The sequence below is a fragment of the Macrotis lagotis genome, chromosome 6, assembly GCF_037893015.1.
Source record: "Macrotis lagotis isolate mMagLag1 chromosome 6, bilby.v1.9.chrom.fasta, whole genome shotgun sequence".
NCBI lineage: Eukaryota > Metazoa > Chordata > Mammalia > Peramelemorphia > Peramelidae > Macrotis > Macrotis lagotis.
In genome coordinates this window covers 67,219,935-67,230,144 of record NC_133663.1, presented here as the reverse complement: position 1 = coordinate 67,230,144, position 10,210 = coordinate 67,219,935, and positions in this window count along the sequence as shown.

Here is a 10,210-nt window from a genome sequence, read left to right as displayed (position 1 = left end):
AGCTTTCAAGTACAAAACAGCTTCAAGTATGTTATAGAAGGAAATGGAGACATTTAGCCTGGATTAGAGAAAGTTCAGGGGCAGTATGAAAGCTACCTTCAGTTATTTAAAATGCTCTGATATTGGAGAGGGATTTGACTTATTCTGCAGTTATCCATTCCACAGTGCTGAGATTAGGGGTACAGTGCCCCCTATGATTTGGAAAATTCACATAAGTTTCTTTAACCCTCTTTTTCAGAGAATTATTATGGTATTAAAAGATAAAAATATGTTGATATATAATACTGAACACATTTTTATGCATTTCTGAGTTTTTAAACTTTTTCTCTCTTCTATGCTGGCCTTTATATAAAGCTTGCATATAATTTCACCCAAATTCCCATTTAATTTCTTATGCTGACCTTCTATAGCATGATAGGGAAAATATGGAAGAGTTAACTGCATTTGCATCCAAGAGGGAACTAGTAGAAATGGATGGAAGTTGAAAAGAGACAAATTTGGGTTTGATATAGAGTTAAACTCTTTAAGAATCAGAACTATTTAAAATAAGAATAGACTCTCTCTAGAGATAGTAGATTCCTAATCCTTAGGAGTTTTCCAAGAAAGACTAGTTAAGGACTTTTAAGATATGGTAGAGGAAATTAGATGTGACTTATGTACTTGGCACTTTTTCTAGATTGCAAAAAAGAGAAGAGAAGACATGGTGGAAGTGAGTTGAGGGATGTGTGTTAAGGAAGGTCAAAGGGAGATAGAGGTCTTTAGTGTATTAAAACTACTGCAATGAAGATCTAGTTGACAATAATAATTAAGGACAAGCATTGCATGAATACAAAACATCTCCATGGAATTAGACACTTACAGAAATTAGTCAATTATATTGTGTTTGGAAAGGAAACATGCAGTTCTAGAGATAAAAAGGATCAAATAATCTCTGTGGGGTTTCCAGAGGGTGTGACAGGGTGATTGGGAAAGAGGCCATGATAAGATGCATCTTATCTGCCTGTAGACAGTTTCCTGAGTTGCTGTTCAGTAAGTTTCAGTCATGTCTAATTCTTTGTGATCTCAATTGGGTTTTTCTTGGTAGAGATACCAGAGTGGTTTGTCATTTCCTTCTCCAGCTCATTTTACAGATGAGAAAACTGATGACTTGCTCAAGGTCTCACAGCTAGTATATGTCAGAGGTCAGATTTTACCTCTGAAAGATGAGTCTTTCTTGACTTCAGGTGTTATCCATTGTACCACCATGCTGCTCATTCATGGGGGGATAGGGATTAGGGGTTTTGTTGGTAAGGATACTGGAGTTATTTGCCATTTCCTTTTTCAGTCATCTTACAGATGAGAAAACTGAGACAAACAGGGTTAAATGACTTGCCCAGGAGCTTAAAGCTAGTAAGTGCCTGAGGCAAGATTTGAACTCAGAAAGTTGAGTCTTCCTCACTCTAGGTCTGGCAATCGATTCATTGTACCATAAATTGAAAGGGTTTAATAGTTTATAAGCTCTACCTGCCCACAAACTCTACCTGCCCACTGAACCAGGTTGGGCTGTAGCCTATAAAAGAGGGACTGAGACTAGAAAATGAATTTCAGGAGTTATAAAAACAAGACCCCCCAAAAGAGCTGGAAGTAAACAGTTTGCCTGGAAATTACCACTAGGCTTTGTGAGGAAATTGGTCTAAAGAAATGAACATTAGAAGATGTAGGTTAGAATCCCAACTCTGTCACTCATCAGCTACCCAATCAGAGGCAAAGCTGATCTTGAAGCTGCTCAAGTGGAACCCTCCATCTCCCACCTCAGTGACTTTGCACTGTCTGTTCCTCTGCCTTCCCTCTGAGATCATTTCTGTATTTATCTCATTTGAACATAGTTGTCTGCAATTCTTCTTCCTCCTTAGGCTCTTAGCTTCTTGAGAGCAACAGATGGGTTTGTGGTTTGTTTCTTTTTGCCTTTCTTTGTATCTTAATATTTTTTTAACTTGAGTAGGTTTGATCTTGGTTTCTTTGACTTGCTTCAAAACTAGTTGAATGTTCATTTTTTGAGTAAGGGCTTTCCTGATCTCCTAACTATGAATACTTGTACCTTCAGATTGCCTTCATCTATTCTGTCTATATAGGCCCTATCTTTTCTCTTTCTTTAGATACATTTCTGTTAAGTACCTAGTAAATACTTAATAGATGTTATTTACTGATTGATTAAACAGCTAGGTAGCTCAGTGGATAGAGTGATGGGTACGGAGTCAGAAAGACCTGAGATCAAATCCGACTCTTGACACTAGTTATGAGACCCTGAGTAAGTCACTTAACTTCTGTTTGCCTTAATCCCCTGGAGAAGGAAATGACAAACCACTCCAGTCAAAAACAAAAACAAAAACAAAAACAAAAATCCATGAATAATATGGTTGAAAAGAGTCGGCATGACTGAATGACTGAACAGCAACAATAATAAATAATAATTGAACAAGTGGTAAAATCAGAAAAAAACTGGACCCACAACAATTCAAATTTGAATTCTGACTCTGAATCCTTATAACTGCATTCTTGATGGCTTTCTCTATGGTTTCTCATATACAACACTCTAATATCTCCATGACTTGGGGCTTACCATTCCCCATGCCTGGAATGAGCTCCTTCCTTTATCTAAGCCTCAGAGGCTCCTCTTATTTTAAGATACAATTTAGGTATTATCTACTGTAGAAGCTGTTTCTGATTTCACCAACTGCTAGGGTCCTCTCTTCTTAACTATAGTGAAGTTAACTTTATTTCTATTTATTCACTATGTATTTGAGAATTTTTTTATTTATGCATGTGCTTGAATCAGATGAGATCACTTATATATGCAATCCTTATAGTGCTATATAATTTCCCTCTATTGCTATTGTTATTATTATCATCACCATCATCACCCTCATTGTTACTTTCCCATTTGAATATAATATGAAGAGGATGTGTTTCATTCTTTTTTATTTTTCCTTTGGATTTTATTTTTTACACTGACATGTAATGAAAGTTTTCAACATTCATTTTTTGTAAGATTTTGAATTCCGTAATTTTCTCCCTCTCTTCATTTTTCTTTCAAAAATTGTTTTGTCATTAATTGTATCTTTAGAATCTACAAGATGCTCAATAAATATTGCTGATGGATTAATTGTATAAGTCATTAAATCTCTTTGAATTTGCAAACTTGGGTTAATGATTTTGCTAGACTTGCCTCAGAGCCCTTTGTGAGCTATTATTTCTTTTTGTATTCAAGTCTCAGTTTCCTAATCCGTAAAAGAGGGATAATAATATGGAGAGTTACCTTGTATAAATTTAGAGTTGAGAGAATGAGGGAGTGCATTACAGAAAAGAAACAGCAGTGAAGGAAGTGATTTTCTCAAGGTCACACGGAATCGTAAATGGCAGTCTATGATCTGAACCAATATCAGTTTTAGTTCAAAGCTAAAATTCGTTCCAGCTTTGCATACTATCATAGGATTGCTGTAGAGGAGCAGGTAAGATAATGTATGTGGATGTGTGTTGCCGCTTCAAAGCACCATAAAAATATGAATTGGTCTTATGATTGTTGCCATTCTTGTTATTATGGTACCTATTATCCAGTGGCTTCTGAAGACCATTTCAGCCAGGTGGGGAATGACTGTCAATAAGACAGGCTGCCTGGAGCCACACAGGTTTTATTCTGTGTGAGAACACATTTTTTTTTTTCTGAAGAGTGACAGAAGCCAGAATAGAATCTAGCTGACCTACTTTGTGGTCTCCTATCTAAAGCGCAGACCACGCATCAGCCATTTTAACCAGCTTTTCAAGGTCAGGACTTTCCATGCAGATAGCTCTCCTTCATTTGACACAAAGCCTCAGAACATCAATCCGAGTATTTACGAAAATTTCAACACCTCCCCTGTCTCCAGTTGTTCTGTGCAGAATCCAGGGCTTGCCTGCTTCCTGTCCAGGCCAGATAACGAATGCTGGTGCTTGGGTCTAAATTGGCTGCTTGGTTTATACAGCAGGTGCTTACAGAAGTCACTACAATTATCAAGCACCTGGATGAGATCAAATGCAAAGGGAGGCAGCAGTCAGCCATAAAGGAGTGGGGGGCTCCATTTTGGGCTAGGCCGACAAATGCTTGCAACACATGAACACAATATCTTATTTTTCACTTTTATGAGAAAAATCATTTGAAACCACCTCTGAGCAGATTAAAAAAGAAAAAAAGTAGGAGCTTTATGTATCTATTACTGAGCTTTTCTTCCTGTAGTGCTTTGAGAGAACCTTCTAGTTGGAGCTGAATTTCTTTATGTTTTGATAAAGATAAATTGCATTCAGTGAAGAGAAAAGGGAAAATTTTTCTTGATTATTTTTCCAAATAAAATGTCAGGGGAAATGTGTTCTTAAGTCTGAAAGGAGTCAATCCCTTCCCAACAACCTGAATGTTCTGAGCAATTCAGTCTCCTATAAGCCTTTTGATCCTAAGAGAAGGTTGTTATGTACCAGGTTCAGAAAAGACTCATCAAAATGGGAGGGGCCCCATCATTTACTGAGTACATTTTTGACAGCCCCAGCCTTGGCTTATTAAGGAGAGAGAGAGAGAGAGAGAGAGAGAGAGAGAGAGAGAGAGAGAGAGAGAGAGAATGAGTGTATCAGCATTGGGTTTTACAGACCCAGAGAATCAAGAAAAAGGTAAAAGAATAAAGAAGGGAAGGGTGAAGAGCAAGGCTACACCAACACTGGGATAGTTGGATATTTGAGGATCCAACCAGGAAGCCCTCTCTTTTCCCCCTCCCAAGTGTAATGGGAGCCAGGATAATGAATGTTGTGGGAGGAGCTCTAAACGTGGAGTCAGAGAGTCTGGTACTTTTGCCTGAGGTGGCATTGGGTAAATTTCATCATCTGGGACTCAGTTTCTTTATCTGTAAAAAAAAGAGAAGGCTAGCCTAATTTATTTCCTAACTCACAGTCTTCTAGATCTAAAACTATGAGGCTACATTTAACATTTTTATCACTATTTCTGTGCCTCCTTAATACAGTGTAACATCCTAGATAAGAAATGGAGAAAATAAACCAGAAACAAGATGTACAGGAATGGTTGGAGATATTTATAAATTCTCCTAAAATTAGTCATTGATGACACAGGTATTCTTTAACCTGGAAGTGTCAATTTTGCCTTGTAAACCATCAGGACTTTTGAAAGAAGGATAGACTAACCAACCCAAGAAGATTGTTTGGCATGCACAAGAAACCATGGGACTTGTGTAAATGTTTCTTTTAAATATTGAGCCTTTTTGATCTTGCAAATTTGAATATGAATTTTAGCAGCTTCTGAAACATGTAATGGCAGAGAATTTGAGTGGGTCATCTCTAATAGACAGGGCTCAGGATGATGCAATATAACACTATGAGAACTGTAAGCATAACAAAATGAATAACATTATAAAATATTACATGTTCTCTAGGAAAAAGTCTCTAGTAGAGCAGAGGTGGGCAGTGGAGGGGGTTGGGAAGTGACTGAATGGGGGGGAAGCAGAGTATGCTGTGTAAACTTGAACTTAGTCAAAAGGTCTAGATTGTCATCAAAAGGTTGTCTACATATTCCATTAGCCCCTTCTCCAACCAACTAACTGAGCTAAGTTGGAGTAAACGTGAGGAATGTAATACTATCCAAGAAGCATTTATTGAAGACTTACTATGTATAAGGCATTGTGACAAGTGTTACAGATAAAATGGCAATATAAGTCAAAACCCTTAAAGCATTGTTCTGAAGGGTGATGATGATGATGGTGGTGGCATTTTTTAGCAATTATAATGTGCCAGTGAATTTATTAAGTCATTTATAATTATCTCCTTTGAACCTCATAATAGCTCTGGGAAGGAGCTGCTATTATTAACCACATTTTCTAGGTGAGAAAACTGAGGGAAACAGAAATCAAATGACTTGCTCAGGGTCATACAGCTAGTAAGTGTCTGAGGTTAGATTTAAACTCAGCTCTTCCTGACTCCAGGTGCACTTTGGAGCACCCATCCCCAAATCCTGATTCCCTCCTCCTTTCCTCTCCCCCATCCCATTTAAGAAGCTCAGAAGCAGAAATAACAAGGTAAATAATATATTCATTGTGATGAATTGTGTCACATTCTGGGAAATGTTTGCTAATAGGGTAAATAAGCTAATATCAGAATTTACTTGAATTTATTTTGTATAAGTTTTGGACATTCTGATATGTGTACATGTTGTTTCCATGATAAATCTTCAATTTCTTAAAGGCAGAGACCATTTCATCTTTGATTATGTTTTCCTGGGACCTCACAAAACAACTGGTATATAGAAGGTGGTTGGTTAGTATACAATTATTGAATTACTAAGCTGGCAGTTGCATTTCCCTCTTCCTACAACAAATAAAAACTTCATGGGCATATCAGAGCAAAACCTTGTCTTCTAGGAGGAGGTGAGTGAAACATAAAGGTAGAAAAAAAAACTAATTGCAAATATTAATAGCTTAAATTTCTTTATATGGTCTTTTACAGTGTACAGAGTTTTACTTAAACAAGTCTGGTTGTTGAGGCAGAAAATTGAGGGTCACAAAATTTAAAAGCCTCTCCCAAGGTTACACAGCTAGTAGTTAGTGTTGGATAAGGGATTTTAACCCAGATCTTCTGACTCAAGTGTGTGGACTTTTACTACAGTAACCACCTAGGTTATTTCCACCCAACCTTTGCTTATTTTCTTTCCACACAACTCAGACAAATCCTTTCTTGTTCACATTCATCCTTATTTTCTCATTCCCTTTTCTACCTCTATCTCAGTTACCTCATGAGGTTCTTCTCACCTCTTTGTTCCACTTGTGAATATTTCCTCTATGCAATAGTGGAATGCACCAGATCTTTTCTTCTTTTCCTTTCCCTCGTAGCTAAACTATCCTGGACCAATGGCACCATTTTGAAGCTACATCTTCTTCTCTCTCCTCCCCATCCCACAACTCTGACATGGGACAAAAGGAACTTTAGAGATGCATAGGGTAGGGTAATTATTTCCTCTCCATCACGTCACATCATTATCCTTTGGGGCCTCGAAGTTTCTATGAACTTTGCCAAAATACGTCAGCTGCCTTCATCCCCTTCCTTTTCTACTCTCCTTTATTCTTCCTGCAGCCTCCATTTTGAGGAAGAGACTATATTAATCATGCTTCACACTGAACTTGCTACTGTGCTTTGACTTTTCAGCTCTTTTCCATATGTTGTCTTCCTTTGTCAGAAAGTAAGTTCCTCAAGGGAAGAAATGGGTCTTTTTTGGGTTTCTATTTGTATCCCCAGCATAGTAGATGCTTAATACACACTTGCTGACTTAATTCATCTCAGAGTCTTCCACTGTTCAACACTGCCGCACAATACAACTCTCATTGGATCATCTCTCAATCCCAAGGTTCCATGGGGATAGGGATGCCTTCTCACTTGAACTCAGTTAAACCAACTCAGCTCCTTTGAAAACTGCATCTATAGTTATACTGTCCTTGATACCACTGCTACAATTACCTGCCTCATCCACCAGTTTTTGCCGTTATTGAAAAATTCCTGGTTACAACTCTCCTCAGCCTCAGGGGACTCATGGCCAGATGCTTCTCCCCACCCCATCCCCCCTTTCCTCTGCTTACAGGTTCAGACAATTCCTTTCTCTCATGTACACATCTATCCTCATTTTCCTTCATCCTCATTTTCTGACTGTCTCAGTTACCTCATGAAAATCTCTCCCCATCCCTCCCCCCTCTTTGTTCCGCTTCTGAGCCAAAGAACAGCTCTAATCATGACTGATACACGTAGTCAAACTAGTGATACAGCCTGTCAAAGGAAAGGCAAGCCAGGCATTTTGAAGGGAAATGAGATACAAGTAAAAACCTAGAAAATACCCTTGGAAAGGGCTCAGACATTTCCTTCAGATTCAGAATTCCTCCAAATCTCCCATTGTTTTCTAATGAAAGTTGTTTTTTCCTCCACCATATTTGAGGTAAATTATTTTTCATTTCTTTTTTTTGTTCTTGTTTTGACAGAGTTGCCCCTTTAGTCCTATCTAGAGGAAATACATTACTAATTAAATTATGAGTTAAATTGAAATTGTGTGCTGATCTGAGTAGCTAGGGTGGAACTTTATTTCTTTTGGAAAATATATTCTGAATTTCAGACAGCTGACCTAAAAAGTGAACTTTTGAAATACAACTTGTTGTTTTAAGTTGGTGATTGAGAATTTATATCAGAAGGAAATAGTGAACAGAGACAGCTCCTGCCCTCCTAAATTTTTGGGGGGGCTTTTGTCTATGACAAATTGTGTCAAATACTAAGTCTATGCAACTGAAACACCAGATAAAATGTTTCATCTGTGGCTATCTTAATTGCACAAGAGGTTCTGGATCAGCTCCATACAGCCTGAAAGTGATTAAGATGCTCCAGAAATCAATTAAATAAGCAGGGCCTCATCAAGGACAGATCATGCATAATTAACTTTATTTCCTTTTTTTTTTGGACAGGCTTACTAAAACTAGGAGAATACCATAGCTATACTTTACCTAGACTTTTGAAAAGCATTTGACATTGTGAAATATGTTACCATGTGGGTTAGACAGTGCTATGACTGTATGCATTTCAGAGCTGGTTGAAAGTCCATACTCAAAGACTATGGATCAATGTCAACTTGGCAGGAAGGTCTTCAGTGGAAAGTCCCAGGGATCTCTGCTTGACCCTATGCTGTTAAGCAATTTTATCAGTCATTTGAATAAAAGCACAGATGGTAAGTTTATCAGATTTGCAGATGACACAAATCTGGAAGGGCTAACTCAAGTGATGGATGACAGAATTCAAAAAGATCTTGACAGGCTAGAACGTTGGGCCAAATTGAACAAGATGAAATTTAATAGGAAAAATGTAAAGGCTTAACTTACAAATATGAAGAGAAATTTTCACAAGTTCAATATAAGAGAATTCTACCAAAAAGATAGAACTTAGTCTGAAAAATATCTGGGGGCTTTACTGGACTTCAAGTTCATTATAAGTTAGCAAGATGATGTTGTAACCAAAAAAACTATTGACATCTTGGCCACCATTAAAGAGAGGCATGGCTTCCAGACTTAGAAAGGTAAGAGTTTTGCTAGACTTTGCCTTTAAGATGTCATGAACAGAGTAGGATGGTCTATTCTAGAAGCATTTTTAGAATGAAATTAATATCCTGGAGGCTGTCCAGAGGAAAGCAAATAGGATTCTTGGAGGTTTTAAGATTGTGTGTGTGTGTGTGTGTGTGTGTGTGTGTGTGCATCTGTTGAGGGATTGAATGTGTGAAGCATGGAGAAGAGAGGACTTAGGTAGAATAGAAAAGTTATTTTAAGGTATTTAAAATGTTGACACATGAATAACTACTTTTGCTTGGTCCCAAGAAGTAAAACTAAAATAAATGGGTAAAAGTTTCAGAGGGTCAAATTTAGGAAGAAACTTCTCAATGATTTTAGAGTTATTTATAAATGGAATGGGTTCTCTAGGAAGCTAGAGTGTCATTGGCACTGGAGAATATCCAGCCTGGATACTGGATACTCAAATGTTGGGGCATGAGCTGGATGGTTCCTTCCAACTCTGAGATTTTGTCATTTTCTGATCCCCTTTGTCATGTAAATATTGTCATAGTGTCAGACAGACTTACCAGACACAAGAACCTGTGAGTGTCTGTGGTTTGATGAAAATGCAGAGTTGTCCAGTTTTTCCACATGGGTGTAACTCAACATTGAATTTTAGGTCTAAAAGTTATCTTAGTAAATAAAGTGGAAAATGAGAGAGAGAAAGAGAGAGAGAGAGAGAGAGAGAGAGAGAGAGAGAGAGAGAGAGAGAGAGTTACTTGATATTATATAAAATTGTGAAGAATTTGAAATGAAATGAATTTTTATCCTTCACTCAAAATTTTCTGCATGCTTTTTGCATCTCCAGTCCTCCAGTGGTAGTTTTGTCTATAAAAAATAAATTTCTGGAAGATGGTTTGGCAGAACTTAAGTTTAAACTAACATCTGATATCATATAACAGACAATCTTTAAATGGATACATGTCTTAGATATAAAAAAGTCACATCATAAACAGATTAGAAGAGCAAGGAAAGATTTCAGCCTTTCAAATCTTTGGAAAGGGAAAGTTTTCATATCCAACCAAGGGATAGAGAAAGTTACAGCAGATAAGGGCGATGATTTTGATTTGGTAAAA